Source organism: Lutjanus erythropterus, chromosome 9 (genome assembly GCF_056507025.1).
Source record: "Lutjanus erythropterus isolate fLutEry1 chromosome 9, fLutEry1.hap2, whole genome shotgun sequence".
Taxonomy (NCBI): Eukaryota; Metazoa; Chordata; class Actinopteri; order Lutjaniformes; family Lutjanidae; genus Lutjanus; species Lutjanus erythropterus.
In genome coordinates, this window is record NC_139325.1 from 1,899,395 (window position 1) to 1,918,079 (window position 18,685).

At 40.2% G+C, this 18,685-nt stretch overlaps 1 protein-coding gene across 1 annotated transcript in view; it reads right to left on the minus strand.

Annotated features, from left to right (window-relative positions):
- Positions 1-18,685, minus strand: part of LOC146320944 (low-density lipoprotein receptor class A domain-containing protein 4-like) — a 320,993-nt gene that overhangs the window by 174,738 nt on the left and 127,570 nt on the right. The window lies entirely within an intron of this gene.

The window sequence follows — 18,685 nt, forward strand, 5'->3', positions numbered from 1 at the left end:
TATATATATATTTCATATTACCTAAATATAACTCTTAAGTTTTGAAATAAACTAAAAGAAGTTTTGCCAACCTATAATCTTTAGTTGAGATCATTTACTTTTCTTCTTTTCTTCTCTCAAAATATATGTAATATGAAATATATATATACATATATATATATATATATAAATATAAATATATACATATATATATATATATATATATATATATATATATATATATATATATATATATATATATATATATATAGATATAGATATATATATATATATACATATATAGATATATATATATATTTCATATTACCTATCTGTGTGAAACCTATGTTGTAATAAAGGGCCTTAAGGTTCTGAACCTAAATATTTAGATAAGAAATCATAATAAGTAATTGTAATTTAATTTTAATTCAATTTAAAACTGGAGACACACGATCAGCCTTGTAAGCCTTTAGTCTCTTCTGCACATTCTTGTTATTATTTTTATATTGTTTGGTTTATGTCTTCTTTTCATATGTGCTAAATCAAATCAAATCAAATCAAATCACCTTGAAAAGAAAAGGAAATTATCTCAACAAAAATTTAGTGGTTTGTAAAACTTTTTAAAACTTTTGAGTTTGAATTGGGCTGTAAATTAAAAAGTCTGTCACAGTAAGTTGCCCTAAAATTTGGAGTTTTCTCAGCTTTTTTTATTTTCACAGTGTATCCCTCTGGTCATGAAAAGAGAAAAAAAAATCCAAAACACCATATGAGTGACCTTTGGGAACAGAAGCCAGGTGAACGCGTCTTTTCTGTTCTACAAGTTTGATGTCAGCAAACGTTACCATTAAGTCAGTGCTGCCAGATGAATGGTAATTATTGTATTTCTTCCACACCTTTAAAAACCGTACGATATATGATCAATAATTCTAAAAAGAAAGGCTGAATGTACAATAATTTTGCCATTTTGTTGTCATTTGAGAGAAACCAATCCCATCAGCACCATTGATCGCCCAATCAGGTCTGGGCAATAAAATGATAGTGATATCTGTCAGCGATAGACACGTCATCTATAGCAATCAGATATTAATATGATAATGTTTGATAGTTTCACTTAAATGCACTAAATGCAAACCACAATGAAAGCACAAAACAAATATGCCCCAGCTTATAAACAGCCCATGATATCCCTTGATAATGGGGCGAGCTATGAGTGACATCCAAACAGCCAAACATTTTACAGACAATCATATCCCTTGGTGCCACGTGTGACGTGCCAACAGCCAATCCGTGTTGTACAGTTGCCCCATCAACATGTGAGAAACAGCATGGAGTGACATGCGAGGCAAACAGCGTGAGTGACGTGTGTTGACAGCATGCAAAATGAGGGAGTTCAGAGTAGAACCGCTGCTCCTCCGTGCCGCACAAGGCCTGCAGAGGTGGAGGAGGTGGACAGCGTTGCTGAAGAGCAGGACGTCGTGCTTGATATGGATAGACAACTATCTGAACACTGTTGGTCTAGCGGCTCAGTTGGTGGAGCGTCTGCCACATGTGCTGAGGCTGTGGGTCCTCTGCAGCGGCCATGGGTTTGAACCCCACCTGTGGCCCTCTGCGGCACGTCACTGCCCCACTCTCTCCCTTGCTTTCCTGTCTTCACGTCAGCTGTCCTATCTACGATAAAGACATAAAAGCCCTTACCTAACCAGACTAGCCGCTTCCATCCTTTGATAAACACCAATGGACAACCATATACATGTGCATGACATGAAACTCACTTTCCAGCAGCAGTCTCTGGCATACGTAAGGGATAATTAATGGGTAGATGGGCGTTGAATGCTTTAAAGGCACGATGTGGAGGCGAAGAACCACTCGATGCAAAGCGGAGGATGGTTGCCTCCACTGAGTTAGTCTGGACCCCTGATATAAGAAGAGTAAACATGTACTTAGCAGTTTTAACACCACTGTTTTGTGGGCTTGCACATAAAACAATGGGTGCCGCTGTTCTGATGCATGTCATAGTGTGTGATGGCCTTTATTGTAATTTACCAGCATGAAATGAAAGTGCAGGACACAAGTGCTCATGTTCTGTTTGACGCTAAATTAAAATGACTCATTCACCGAGTGTGTTAGGCATGAAAAGAGAGAACAATTCAAATTTAATTATCTTATCACTTGATTGTGAAGATGAGTCTGAATGCTCTGCCACTACTAACATGCTCCGAAAATTATTCCCACATCCCTTGAATGCAGCATAAAACACAACTCTGTTCACAAAGGCGAGGGGGGAGTTTTGGATGTTCTTCTTTGCCAAAAAGGGGGGAAAAAAACAAAGAAAGAAAAGCATAAAACTGGAGATTTTCCTCTTAACTGGGACTCATCTGTGATGTCAGAAAATTCTGCTCTGCTGCTCTGAACCCTTTTCCCGGTTGTTTTCACAGAAAACTGTGTCCCACATGAGGTGCTCTACTTGTTCAACAGACAGTGCTCCCGAAAAATTCCTCAAAGGTATCTTTGATACAGATTCCACCATTGTGTCTATTCGAAAGAGCCCTCTGACCAGTGCTACGCTAGCATTCTCTGCTATTACACATGCATGAGTTTACAGAAGAAACAGCCTAGTTCCTTCATCCCACAGCTATAATACTCCCCTCTAAACTTGCATTTATAATAAAGTATTCCAAGCTTAGATGTTTGTTGTTTTCAACTCTAGTTTTCTGAATCCAGGGTTTAGGCTGGTGCACAGTGTCAACAGTAGCTGCTGGAGAAGGTTTGCCCCTTCTTTAACACCTTAGTGCAGAAGTGTTACACACTAGATCATCTAATTTTAACTGATTGCCGTGAGCATGTGTGTGGATTGTGTTGGAGGGTTGTCTCTTGATCATCTTTTAACACCATGTTTTTTGTTCATGATACCCAATTCATCCTCTTTCTCAACGCTCATCACCTGTGGGGTCCCGCAGGGCTTGGCAACCTGCTCGCACTCTCAAACAAGCTTTCTTTGCCGAGCTCTGCAGAATGTTCAGTTATAATTCTCATTTAAAACTAGCCCGCTGAACCTTGAGTTGCCTCAAGACACTGTCTCTGAACAATTTACTGTTAAATAACTTCTAAAGTGATAGCGATGTATTTATTATTTAAAGTAATTCTGAATAATGTGAGTCGAATGTCCTCTGAATTAATGCTAGTGGGCAGAAACTTAAAGGTCATGTAAAGCTACAATAAATGTGTGTCCTGAGTTTGTCATACCACTTAAAAATTAAACATTTAACCACCCTGACAAATCTGAATGATTAAAAATCACTACATATATAAAATTTGGTCTCAAAATCATTAAAAAAGAGCAGTTTTCTTTGTTCTGAAATGCTGAGGCCATGACTACTCCACTGTGTCGGTGTCAAACACCATTACAAGAGACATGGATGCTCCGCCTAGCAGCTTTATTGGACATGTCCAGATATGTTTGAGCCACCAGAGCCAGAGGACAGTGACAGGACGGTATTTTGTTTTCCTCTGTGTTGGGCTGTTGGAACTGAAGTGAGCTGAAGTGAACTGCTGGGCTGATTTGGACTCAGAGAGTCACTAAAGGCACGTTTGTAACTGACTGTCAGGGAGGGTGAGGGGAAGAGGAGGCAGTGTTGTTTGTGTGTCCGTTGGAGGGGGTTTATAGTTTTGTGGGACCACGGCTCCAGTACGTCACTGAGCCATGTTTCAGGTCCGCCCAAAAAATCCTAAATGCAGAAATCAGGAACAGTTTACCAGCCTCCACAATTCAGTACTACACAGTTCTCAGTCTTTTCACATGTTTTCAGCAATTATTTGGAAGAATAACTCCCCTTTTCCTTTACATCTTGGCTCTTGTGTTTGTGTTTTGATCATCCCTTCTGTTGGAAACATTATGTTTCTGTTGGAAAAATGTAATAATTTCCTCCTTACATTTTACTCATTTAAAACTTTATTTTATTACTCTACTTAAAGGAGCTATATGTGAGAACTGGCCATCTGTTGAATTCATACTCCAGACACATTTTGGGCAGCATATCACCAGAAACAAACAAGGAAAGACACAGTCCTCCTCTAGGTCTTTCTTTCTTTCAACAAACAGCCAGCTTAGCAAACATATGAACACTGGGCCTCATGCTTCTTCTCTCTCTCTTCTCTTACTTTTTTTTTCATACAGAGGACTTGTATGAACATGCAACATCAGATTCAACAAACGCTTGTAACTTCGGAAAACCGTGTAAATGACCCACCTGTGTGCATCTGACTGCATGAGATTTGTAAATTAGCATAATTAACACCCCAATTATACCATTTTATGGTATGTTTCCTGCTCCATGTGTCAGGAAGTGTTCATTCATGAAAATGCATCAAAGAGAAAAAAGAAGAACTTTGTGAGATTGGAGTTTGACATTCTACTTTCAGAACTCCATAAAGGAAAATCTGTCATTTTAACAGCGTCAAAGAAACGGGAAAAGCGAGTGCCATGTTATCTGAGGGTCAGACTGTCACTGCAAGAAAGAGGAAACATCTCGATATAAAAATTACTTAAAACAAAAAAAAAAAAGACTTAAGACAGTAAGGGGCAATCATGTAGACAGAGGACAGAATAAGTGAGAATGAAGATATATGGACAGTACACCTGACAGCAGGTTATAATAGAGCATTCAATGAATGATGAGAGGCTTTATATGTAAATTTACAATTATATTATAATTTGAAATGTAGGCAGACAGAATAATGTTGACATAATTATGTGGAATAATTTGTAATTTATTTTTCAAACTCAAAATGTCTTCAAACTACTGAAATATACAGTCAGTGGTGAAAAACTTTGGTTTGGATACCAGCTGACTGACTGCACATGACTCTACGACATGTCTGGACCTTGTAAATCATGTTTGTATCTGAAAGAAAATTCAAAATACGAGAACATTGGTGAATGCCACAAGTTCTCTTAAGTCACTCGTACGCACCACTTAAGAACAAATCCGTTCGTACGAGTGGTTCTTGCATGAGGCCCATCGTCTGTAATGTCATTAGCTACCTTTATAAGCTATCGCTAAATAGCCAACATTAGCATTAACAGCTGTTTACTTATTGATCTAGAAGAAACTCTGAGAGTACAGCATTAAACTTGATCCCATGTCCACTCAACATCCAGATCTTCCATCTGAAGGAGTTGATGTCTACTTTTAATAAAAATGTAACCACTAGGAGGTTGGCCTATTACAAGGTTTAATAGGCAAAAGTTAAACCTTTTAAAATATATTTTAAGTATATATTTCAAAGCGTAAAAATATTGTTTTGCCCCTACAAGTGAAGTACTTTGCATATGGCACCAATCCATTAAACTGGCTGATGTAAGGTGTCCAGCCAACTGATATATTGGAGCTTTTACAAAACTTTCAAGTATGTTTTGTCTGACTTCAAAAGTCAATCTTAAAAATCAATCCTACATTCAAGCTTGTTAACCATCAACTATGTATAATTTCACTGATGGATAGACAAGAGGAAAGCAGATGAACATCCACTGTGTCTGAGGCCTCCACCCCGGGCAGCAGGCGGGCGGAGGGGCAGGAGGTCCTCATCTAATAACCCTGAGCTGTCAGTCACTTTATGGATGTGCGAGGGCTCCACATTAGTACAGCTCAATATGGATTGACTGTGGTGGGAGACCACACTGCGCGAGACGGAGCAGAGCGGGGAGGAGGAGGGGATGACAGACAGAGTGAGATAAATGGAGATGGACAGAAAAAGGTGACCACCGTGGGAGAGGCAGAGTGAGAAAATGTGTCAGTTGCAGAAAGGGAGAAGACAGGAGGATGAGGAAGAGGGAGGCAGACTGGGATTGAGAGTGACTCTGCAATATTGTCTCTCTGTATATCGACTGCCTCGAGGGGGGTGTTAGAAAATGTAGGTGAAGAAAAGATGACACAGGTTAGATTTAGAGACAGACCTGCATTTAGAAGGTACCACTACTCTATTTTCTTTTTTTCCTTTTTTTTTGAGTTCCTGCTGAGAGGACATTGTTTCTCTTCTTTTTTCTTTTCTGAAGAAAATAAAAAGCTGGATTGTTTTTGTTCTGGAGAAGAACACACCCTCATCACCATTACTGGGACTCTGAGGGGAGAATTTCAGCAGCTCCAGGTTCCTTGGGGTTCACAACATGAACATGGCACTGTTCTGGTTCAAGCACCTACTTTTGAACCTAATGCCTAATGGGGACCTGACCTGGACCTAAGTCACTGACACCACCTGAAGCACGGGGGGGGGGGGGGGGGGGGGGGCTCCACACCAGCCTTGTTTAATCTGGTTGAATTGTATCACCCTTGCATTGGTCCAATTCAGAAACCTTAAGATGTGAACTAGCTTGGAGACAACGGCTTTTTGTCTTCTGCGTGCTGAATTTGATCAACGTGGACTCCAAGATACTTTGCAATTTCTACAGATTGCACCAAAGACAGTGTCTTGACTGGCTGCACCACGGCCTGGCATGGCAGTTGCACCACCCTCAACCATAAGGCTCTACAGAGGGAAGACTGCTCAGCACATCACTTGGACGAAGCCGGCATCCAAGGAGGACCTCCACACCCAGCAGTGCAGGAAGAAAGCCAATGGGATCATCAGAGACCCCAGTGACCCCACAAACTGTTCTGCCTGTTACCATCCAGCAGACACTATCGTAGCATCTAGTCCCACACCACCAGGCTCAGGGAGGCTGTTCATACCTAGTATTAACATGTCTTGGGTGATCTGATCATAAGTGGAAATCTCTAAGTGTTTAGAATGCTTCTCCACACGCAGCATGAGTGACCATTTGTGATCAGATCTCATTTGCCTGATCTGTATGCAAATAAAGGCTAGCTTGTCATTTGAATGTCCACAACTTTCTATCTGCATGTTCAGTACTGGATTGGTCTATTCATTCCTCTTGTTTTTTTAGTTCAGGACCACACTTAACTCCTATATCAGCCAATATGTGCCTCATGTTATACCTGTGCAGACAGCCTCCGTGGTGTGCTGAGATTTTATACGTGAATGTGGTCACAGGCAGCCCAGATCTCCTCCAAATGTGGTCTGAGTGATTGGATCTCAATGCGTCCTCAATCCATCTCGGGAGCATTTACACCTGTACTCAAAGCTCTCCACTTGCAATCAGATCACCTAGGACACATATTAATACCAGGTGTAAACAGGCCCAGAGACAGCTTCATCCAACAGGCTATACGGCTGTTGAACTCTCAAGCTCTTGAGTTTGTCACTATGGCACTGTATGTATACATGGATGTCAGTGTACACACACACAGACAGAAACTGTGTGAAGGGCAGGGTTGAAAAAAAAATCAAAACCATGTCAGCTCCATATGTTGGAGCACCAGCATGCTGAATGTCATGAAGCACTTTATCATGTTTTGTCCACTGGAAGGGCACCCCTGAGGGCACAATCATTTGTCATGGACTATTAGGCCACCCTCAAGGGCACTTCATTAAATTTTGTCTGCCTGTGGGCACCTTAGAGGGCACTCTACCACACTTTCTCCACTGGAAGGGCATCCTCGATAGCACTTAATCATTTCATCTCAGACACTCGGCCGCCGTAGAGGGCACTTTATCACATTGTCTTGGATGTTGGGCCACTCTACAGGGCATTCATCACATTTTATCTATCACAGCTGCATGTTTTGTGACAGTAAACTGTTAGCCTACATTTTTCTGAATACATTTTAATACGTTCACACAATAAATTATACGACAATGTACTGTATACAACAGTGCTGCACATAATAGTGTAAAACAACAATAATGCTGAACATTGGGGATAAGGATGTAAGGATACCAATATTATAAAGAATACGGGTTGGTCTAAATGCACAGCATAAATAAATAAATGCAGTAATGAGATAGTGTATTGTACTATTGAATTATTATTATTGCACAGATTAAATAGTTGAATTATTGCACAAATAACCATATTTAAGGTCAGCACTAATATAGATTAAATATAAATAATTAGCTTCTGATGAGTTGAACATATAAATCATTAATGAGTAAGTAGCTTACATCTATGTTTTATTTTATTTCGTATTAATTTCCAATTTGATCTTAGTGCCTAAATTATTATGTCTTAGCTGCTAATTAGATTTTGTGGTATTTGCATGAGTTTTCTATATACATATGAATACTTTTTATATATCTATACGAGGACAGTTGGAGGGAACCAGAGAACTAAGAAACAACCGTTTCCTGGAAAAATTATGAGAGAGAGAAGGGAAGAACTAGTTGTTTTGCAAACAGAAAATGGGAATGTGGGATTACAGAAGGAGAGGAAAAATGGACAGAGGAAGCAATTATGATTAGGTGCAAGGATGGAGCCAATAAGACAGCACTGACGAGGAGAAAACCAAAGAGTGTGTTGGGAGTGAAAAGTTTTCCAGCGTTGGTAACATGGCCTTGGTCTGTGTCTGCCTGAGCCGCTGACCACTCTTCCCTCCACACATCACCTGAGAACACAACACGTACAATAACAAGCCCACCGTGGACGTCAGCGTGGATTAAAATGCACTGAACACAGATGCAGACAGACACTCAGACCCAGCCGGGCTGAGCAGAAGGCCAGATGTCTGTCTCTGTCTGTGTTTGTCCGAGTGGATGTTTTTTTTTGTTTTTTTACCTGACCCGAACCCCGTGCAGTAAACAAAACCTTACGTTAACCTTGCAGCCATCGACCGTGGGTGTCTACCTACATCTGAATGTCGGCACGTTTGTTTACTACCGCTCGATGACTTCATTCCCCTTTTCAACCCCGCAGGGCCGCGGCGGAGACTGACCAGAACTAACTCAGGCACACATAGCTGATGAATTATGTAATACATGTGCTATGAGAGCAGAGAGAGAAGGCTCAGCTCTGGAGTGATTTCTCCATATCTGCAGCAGTTGACCACACTAATAGTATCAGCAGGATGCATATATTCACAGATAAACTAGTGTGTGTGTGTGTGTGTGTGAACATTTGAAGTACATTAATCAAATCTTCAACCATGCAGCACACACACTGCACGCCAGCGCCACAACGCTCTACGTTCAGTTTAATTAACTGCTAGGAAACAACAGAGAGCGGCTAAGTTATAAGTCAATCTGTCAGTGACTCAGTCAGTCCGTCAATGCAGTTTTCTACAAGCTCACAGAGTGAGACGTCTGTCTTGGAGATCCGATCTTCTGTGGAATAAAGGTTCTGTCAACCGCTCCGCGCTCTTGGCTGTTTAAGCGATTGAGTGAGCTTCAGCTGCAAGTCAAATTGCTTTGACAAATCGCTGGTGAGTGGAGGAGGCACATTCCTATGTGTGCTCTGGTTAACATTGCCAATGGAAACATCACAGCGGGATGCCAAACTCTCAGCAATCAAAGAGAAAATGGCAGAATGTGAAATTCACTGCAGCAAGCTTGGAAAATGCGGACCAGGAGGCGACATGAGAGAATGCTGCTGGAAATGTTATCAGTCACCTTCACGGGCGTATTATCTGCATAAAGTCTGTGTGAAGGAGCTGTTTGTTCAGATGATGGAGAACAGGCGGAGGACGGCTTCATTCTGGAAGCACAAGTAATGCCGCAACTCTACTGAGATCTGATTCCTGCAAGAACTTGTTGAAGCTGGTGGTATTTTCACTCACACTTTGCGGGATTTATCAATGCAAAAAGTCTGGGTTTGATGTGTCCATGTTTAGAGATTTGTGTCTGAGATTCCTGCTTCCACCCCACAGCGGAGGTGAAAAAAATACAAAGAGAAAAATAAAGCAATGAAAAAACGTCTTTCCAGAAACAGTGACCTTCCTATTAAAACATGGAACAAGAGTGGAGAGTTTTTCATATGGACAGTTTCAAAGCTGTACATAAAGAACACATGTAACAACTAGGGCTGAACAATTAATTGAAAGTTTACCAATTTTAAGATTGCAGGAGGTGCAATATTTGATAAAACAGTTTTGTTTGTGAAATTATTGTGGTGCCGCAGAGCTGTTCTGGCCTACATATCAGACTCTACAGACATAAGAAAACATCTTTGAAGGGCTGCAACTAATGATCATTTTCATTATCAATTAATCTGTCAATCATTTTTATGATTAATCAATTAATTATCTGGTCCATAAAATGTCAGAAAATGTTGATCAGTGCTTCCCAAAGATGACGTCCTCAAATGTCTTGTTTTGTCCACAGCTCAAAAGAAATTTAGTTTACTGACAGAGAGGCGTAAAGAAACCAGAAAATATTCACATTTGAGGAGCTGAAATCAGAATTTTCTTTAAAGAAAAAAGATTGAAACTGATTGATTGATTATCAAAATAGTTGCCAAGGGATTTAATAGTTGACAACTAATTGATTGATCAACAAATTACTGCCTTTCTACATCGTCTGGTACAGATCACTGCAAAAATCAGCTTATGTTTTTCAATAAAAATTAAAATAATAATAAAATGAATCGCAATTAGATATTTTTTTCAAATATAATAATTTAATTGGTGATTACCTGTGAGGACTTATCTTCACATGGAGGTTCATGCAAGTCTCTGTCACAGTGAACATCCTCCTTTACAACATCATCTGTAACTATTATGGCGTTTATATTTTTGTTCATCTCTGGAATGAGCCTTCGCCTTGACCCCCTCCTCCCATTGCCGTCATCTATTGCCTTGCTGTGGCGAGACTTCTTTTTGAAGCAACTGAGCAATTTCTTCTTAATTTCGGTGACAATTCAACCCTCAGTAATGCGGCATTAACAGCTCTCATTTTTTGGGGGGTTTCGTCAGCTTTAGCAGGACCCTTTATTCCACTCCTGATGCTGTGAAAATGGCAAATTTGATTGAAGCAGGACTTCAATCACAATTAGCATATGAATTTTTGAGTTATGGCAAAAAATGTGTTTTTAGTGTGGTCACCCTGACCTTCACCCTTGACCACCAAAATTTAATCAGTCAATCTTTGAGTGGTTTGAAGAAAGTTTGATGAAATTCTCTCAAGGCTTTCTTAAGATATCACATTCAAAGGAATGTGATGACCTGAAAACATAATGCCTGTGGCTGCTGTAAAAAGTTTTTCAAACACAGAATTGCAGAGGTCCTTCAGCACACAGTCATGATTGCGCACAAAAATAAAGTTAGTCTGATCAGTTGAGTGGCGCTCCAGATTAGCTATGGACAAGCTGCAGGTCTGTTGATCACTCACACACACAAGCAAGTGATCACATGATCCCCTCCAGGCATGATTAATAATCAAATCTTTCATCAGCATTTTCATTGCCATAAGGTAGGGCTGGGCAGTATACCGGTTCGTACCGAAAACCGGTCTTTATTTTCGTTATGATATGAATTTTTCAGACCCATACCGGTGCATAGCCCAAACAACGTCCGGAACGTGCGCGGCGGCAAAGTGTTTCAGCGGGAACCCATTTCACTGCTGCACACCAACACCACAGGTGTGCTTGCTTGTTCCTGGCAACTAATTTCTCTGTTGATTAGACGCAAAATTTAATTTAGAATAGTCACTAAGAAAACACAAAGCAGAATTTATTAATTTATAATGTTAAACACTGTCCAAAAAAAATACAGTGTGTATTAAGAGCCATCTGAAGACGTTAATCACAGTCTACAATCGCCAAATTGTACTTGAAATGCAGCTGAAATGCACGCTACTTTGCGCTGTGCAATACAAACCTTACACACTTATGCTTCACCTTTTCAGACTGAAGAGGGTCACAGTGTCTGCAGGTAAAGGACCCAGAGCTAACATTAGCTGCCAGCCGGACACACAGTGTGGCTAACATTAGCAGCTAGTAGCAGCAGCAGCAGCTCCGCCTGCAGGTTTATGTCTGTGTCTGTGCTTAATGTGGTCACGTTTCTCCAGTCGAGTGAATATATATCAGCTTATTCTGTCACAGTCTACATTCATCTGTCTGACTTCACTGATGTAAACATCCGGTGTTGCCACAGCGATCGGTTCATATGCTCTGGGTGAGAGGGGCTGCAGTCTGACAGAGCCGCAGCCCTGACTAGTGCCGTGTGGCAACAGATAACTGTCATCATGCATGAATGAAATATTGACACATATTTCATTTTTAAATATTTTAAACGATTAGTATTTCTGGTGCCGACTAGCGTGGGTGGGGATGTTTAATTGTATAGTCATCCATGTGATGGTAACCATACTTTGAAGGGGTCATGCTTTTACCTGTCTGGACATGAAAAAAACATGATACAATCCTTATGACAGTAAAATGAGCTGTTTAAAGACAATCAACTGCAGTAATTCTGTTCTCAATAGAAGAAAATGTGTGTAAGAACACTGTTGCATGAAAAAAAAAATACCGTCAAATACCGTGAAACCGATATGATTTTTAAAAAAAACGTGATATGAAAATTTTGTCATACCGCCCAGCCCTACCATAAGGTGGTCACAAATGAAAACCATGACTTACGGGTGAAAAAAAAAGTTGACTGTGACCACTAAACAGAACAGCAGAGGACCTGAGAGTAATTTAGACAGAAGATTTGCAGAAACAGAAACTGAGTACTTTGTATTTTTACCTACGTATTTTTCTAACATCAGTACTTAGCAGCACAAATGTTCAGTACTCTTTCCACCAAGTGATTGTTTTACACATTTAAATTCGTAACTTTTGGTAAAACTTTCTTTCACTCTCCTAAATCTGGCCTTTATAAAAAAAAAAAGTAATTGAATAGGCCTGGTGTACATGGTCACAGCTTTTGCAAATTTGCACTTGTTTAGTCACTACATTCATCGACCTTGTCAAAACCTGGCACCTACGTCGTTGACAACGCAACTGAAATACAGGCAGTTGGATCAAAAATTCTGGTGTGTTTCTTTCTGGTGAGGCCTTGAGCAGAGATGATGAGCAGGCTTCAGAGGGCTGGAGAGCTCCCTTCTTTCTATCTCTGTGCCAACCAATTTTTTATTTTATTTTAAAACTTGTAGTCCTCAGCCCCAACTGACATGGACTCCAGTGATATCACTTGAGGACATTTATTCACACAGCTTGCTTTGGAGACACTATAGGTTTTCTTTTTCTGAGCAGGCCACAGACCTGTGAAAAGTTGGTGTCGTTGTAGCTCTGTGTGGCTCTAACCACCTTCAAAAGGCACAAACTTCTACTTAGCATAACTGAAAACACCTGTGTGAGCCTTTAAAGGGACAGTTCACCCTAAAATCAGAAATAAGAATTTTAAAAAGTATTTAAAAAATTCAAAACCAGCGTCTCTTTCCAAACATCATGACCTGGTCACTCAAGATAATCCACAGACCTTGTTGTGGGCAGTGACGCGTAGGGACTACTTTCTTTCTGTAGTAGAATCTACTGGTTTATCTACTAGTTCTGGTAGATTCTACTGCAGAATAGTTCCTTCATGAAAGTGCTCACAACAAGGTCTGTGGATTATCTTGAGCAACTGGGCCAGGACACTGGTTTTGAATTTCTCAGATGTTCTTTTTTGGTGCTTTGAGCACCACAAGCTGAGTGCCATCTATTCCCATTACACTGGAGAGAAGGCAGCCGTCTCTGCAGCTGATATCTCCACTCACACCAAAAACATCTAGATGGATAAACAGCGCTACATTCTGGATTTTCGGTCGAACTGTCCCTTTAAGAGATCTGTCAATCACTGTGGGAGTGATGTCAGGACACGCGGCACAACAAGCCTTTTAATAGCAGGGATTTTGACTCATAATAGGAAAAGCACAGGTGTTACTAATAACACTAACGATGGCTCCATTCAAGTGTCTCTTACACCAGTAATTTGTCAAGATGTTTTCAGTGAAGCATGTAAAGTTGAAGTGTCTCGAGAAAAATAAAAGCTGAAAAAAAGTGGAGGAGAACAGAGGAGAACTTGGGAGAAAAAAAGATAATTCTGAAGACTCAACATATGGGAAGAACAAAGAGTGAGTGTGTGACTCACTACTCCAGTTTTTCATTCTTCCATTATTTATTCACTGTAATCCATTGTCTGTGATAATTCTGCTAACTCTGTTGCTCTGGTAGATTTAATTAAAATTAGAGTATCATTCTTATAACTATCTTCTTCTTCTTAATATCTGGATAAGCAGCAATTTACTGTGGGTTGTAGTTAATTTCAATGCATTTCTGTGGATTTAGTCACTAAACGACCTCTTGGAACCCCGTGATTTGACTAAAAAAAACAGACTTCATCTCCCAGTCTGAGGCTGGGTCACAGGTCTGAACCCGTTCATTAACCAGTGCTGCTGGATATTTGCTTCAGCTGAAAGAAGGGATGTTACTCCCCAGAGGACGAGCGGCGTCTCCTCTGTACGCTTGCATACGACTTCAATTACAACAATCATAATTAGAGTAAGTGATTATGTTTTAATGAGAAACCGTTAAGCTCAAGTTTACAGAGGCTAATACTGTGGGCAGCGCCGAGCCTGTTATTTCCACTGAGGACTGCTTCCCTCTCCGCGGCGCCGTGAACTTTTCACCTCAAACAGTCGGATTCCCTCATAATATGCCGATACTCACATATACATGCCTGCATATAGAGGCATGCAGAGATGAGTCAGCAAATTATAAAATCTCTTTTAATTACAGAAAAGTATTTACTGCAATATATCATGAGAGATACAAATGTGACTGCACTGCATTCTGGTCTGTTGAGGCTGTGCTCTTACAATTGTAATGTCCTTAAATATTTTTCACAATATATTATTAATTATTGTACTGTACAATAATATGGTTTAAGAGTCACAGATGGGGGCATGGCCAATGTAATAGAAGGCGGGACTAACTCCCACAACTGAAATAGGAACTCTCCGCCAAGATTATTGATGCCTTTCACAAGAGTCCACCTACAGACTGACCAACCGTGTGACCGGTGTGGTGGTGTAGTGTTATGTGACAAGGTTTGTATCAAGCATAATCACTAACTTCTGGGAGATATAAAAACGAGCGCACAAGATACTAAAACGTGCGCTTGATCTAATTAACTCATTCATTTATACAGACAGGCAGCAACACAACCTATTGTCCTTCGTCGCTGTCTGACTGAACATCCTCATGGAAGCGATATTTTACATTTCTTCATATTTTACATGATTTAGCATCTTGTGCGCACTATATAGATTTTTTTTTCTTTGTGGAACTTTAGGGGCTCTGTAGTTTTCACTGCCAGGTGGTAGGGGACGCTGTGACGGATCATCTGATAAAAATTTGTGACTCGAAGAAGAGAACCGCTGGAATTCGGCAGCAGAAGAAGAAGTAGCACTCAGCTGCAGAACGGAGGGGTCGAGATTAAGAGTACCGCGACCCAGGCACAGAGCGAGGTTGCTCGTGCTGCGGTACCCAAGAGTCACACTGCAGCCACCGAGCCTCTCAGATGGAGTCTTTCGGCCAGGGGGAGTGGGGGACACACAGCTAACATTAGCCACGACAATCACTGCGATGTCACACACGTAAGTTTAAATTCGGCTTAAAAATGTCTTGTTCTCAAAAACATTTTCTTAGTTTTTTGTCTGAAAAGTGGACTTTTTGCTGCAACCAACCAACATTCAAGTGCTTATAAAAAGAACGAATTAAACTAGAACAAAACTTTTTTTGTGTGTTTGAAACTATCAGATCTGTTCTTTCTTTTGATATATCCCATTAACATATTCGTAGAACCGAATATCCTGTGGGTGTTGAAACATCTGTGCATTTTGTTAAAAATCCTGGCACTGGCTGGCAACTTTTTTCTTTTAAATGCTAGTGAGGGAAAGAGTAAATAAAAGACTGTTTGATCTTCCTCGTAGTTTTACTGTACATGTTCGGGTGGGAGAAGATACACCATAATCATTCTCTTTTGTTTCATGAAGTCTGACCTGATGTAGTTCCAGCATCGCTCCACCAAACGTCAACCTGAGCAGGGTACCAATCAGCTGAAATACACGGAAACACCAGTGTGTGTGCACAGGGGCTTTAAGTGGGAGATTCAGACTACTGTTTACTATCTGACATTTACACTCATCCTCTGCTAACGAGCGAGCTAGATAAGATTTAAATTATTCATTAATCCCGAAGGAAATTCTTGTGCTAGCTTGCTCCAAAATTACAGTAACATAAGAAAAAACAACAATAGAGCATCAAATAAGAGAAATATAAATGTAAAATATAAAGTGTATAAGGACACAGTACCTAAGAGAATAATAGAAGTAAGATCAGTAAGACAAGTGTGCTGGCTCACAGTCATTTGAATAGAACAAGGTCACGTTATTTGTTACCTGTGAGTAGAGAACTGACATTTGAACATGAACCAGAACAAACGTTTGTCACTTTGGGGAGTGCACAAACTATTGAACTTTCAGCATTGCAGCCTCTTTGCGTATTTGAACAAAACAGAGCAGGAAAAATGACTGCATCAGTTAAGAAATGCCAATATACATTTTTTTCCACTACGTTTTTATCTGGAAACATATGTAAATATTCCAACCGAGGGCCCTGTTGTGGCGGTTGTATCAGGCGCCTTTCAATAACAGAGCGTAGGGCGCATAGACCTGAATGAGGGAGTTCAGGTAGGCGGGAGCTGTTTTAGTTGATGTTTTGCAGGCGAGTGTCAGGGTTTTGAATTTGACGCGGGCAGCAGCTGGAAGCCAGTGGAGCATGTGCTGTGAAAACAGACATGCTGACGCGTTCTGGATCATCTGCACAGGTTTGAATGTTCATGCTGACATCAGTTTACATGCACAACAGGTTTTACTGTATGACAGTGTATTTTACTCATACTGGCAAATATACTTTACAATACCTTTTAGTTGAGGGTTAACCATCTATGCATTGCATTGTGGGTAAAATAGTGTCCATGCATTAGAGCTGCACGATATATCGTTTGAGCATCGTCATCGCAATGTACATGTGCGCAATAGTCACATCGCAGGTCCTGCGATGTAGGAGGCAAACAAACTAAACATGTTCTCATCTAATTTCAAGGGTACCTAACACACACACCGCGCAGCGATCCACCAATCACAATCGTTCTTAATCAGTTTGCCAAGCGGACCACACCCCTGTATATGGAGTGAGTAACTCCAGTGAAAACAACGACATTGAAAAATGAGCAACGAACAAGAAAAAATCGCCGAAAACGAAGACTTGGTGCCAAAAAGAAAAGCAACGTCAGTTAGCTGGAATTATTTACAAGAAGGATGATATTGACCAAACACGCGTTCTGTGTCGACAGTGCCTTGCACCTGTTGCCACAACGAGAGGTAACACAACCATTTTTGTCGGCACCACACAGCTCAGTACGACGAATGCAAAGCCAGATCTGAATCGGACCACATGTGAGCATCATAGTTTTACTGTCACTGTTACTTTTGTATAAGTTATAATACCTGACATCTCAATGCAGAAAAATAGGACAGATGCTGCTGTGTGCAGCACATCTCTGTGAAGAGCGACTGATTTAAAAGCCGTCACATCACCTTGAGTGAAATCCAGACCATAACTTTTTTCACTGATGTAACTCTGCTATCACCAAAGAAACACATCATAAAACTGTGATGTTCATTGAAACTTTGGTGATATCAGCTGTCTTAACTTCTACACAGCTCCTCTCTGCTCACCAGTGCAGCTCTGTCTCACCCCGTCTGTAGCACAGTAAGTCTGCTGATTGATTGATCATGACTTCTAACCAATCAGATGTGCTGCTGTAGGCGGGACATTGAGCCAGACTACAGAGCATAGTTGTGTATTATACTGTACAGTGTATAATGATCTAATATATGTATAGTATATACATAGTACAGCACTGTATAAGTTTGAAGTTTTTAATATTATTACCATTATATTACTGTTATCATTATTATTACATTACATAACTATGGTGATAATTACAGACAGACAAAGATCAAAGACAAGTGCATTTTTAAAATAATTTAACCCTAACGCCGCCACTTTTTTCTTTTTTGCTGATCCGTAAAATGATCCGATCCATGACTGAAAACCGTGATATGATCTGAAAAAAAAAAATCCCGTATTTTTTCATATCGCAATATATATCGCAGGGTTAAAAAAAATTGCAATGTCAGTTTTTTCCAATATCGTGCAGCCCTACCATGCATGCAATTAATTTTATGTTCCATTGTGAAAACATTTGATGGCACTTCATAGAGAATAAATTACTCTGAATTTACACACTCCGAAGGGCAGAGAGTAAATGTATTGCACTATGTAATATACAATGAGTGATTTCAGATACAGCCGTACTTTGGCCAACTCACAGGATTAATATTAATTAGCTACAGCTGAATAAAGTTGGTGGTGGGGACATCTCATGTGTATTGAAATCAGCTTTATAAACCCCAAAATAAGAAAAAAAACATTTTTTCCCCTGGTCCATTGTGTTATCTCTCTGAAGTTGTAGAGTTCTCAAAGCACCAAGAAAATACATGTGAAAAATTCAAAACCAGTGTCTCTTTCCAAAAGTTATGACCCACAGGGCTTGTTGTAAGCAGTTTCATGAAATAACTATTTTGTTTTTGCAATAGAATCTACCAGAACTTCTTTCTTTCGAGTAGAAAGCAAGTAGTTCCTACATGAAAAAGCTCAGAACAAGGTCTGTGGATTATCTTGAGTAACCGGGTCATGATTCTTGGAAACACTGTTTTTTGGTGCTTTGAGCACCAAAAGCCGAGTGCCATTTAGTCTTGTTACACCAAA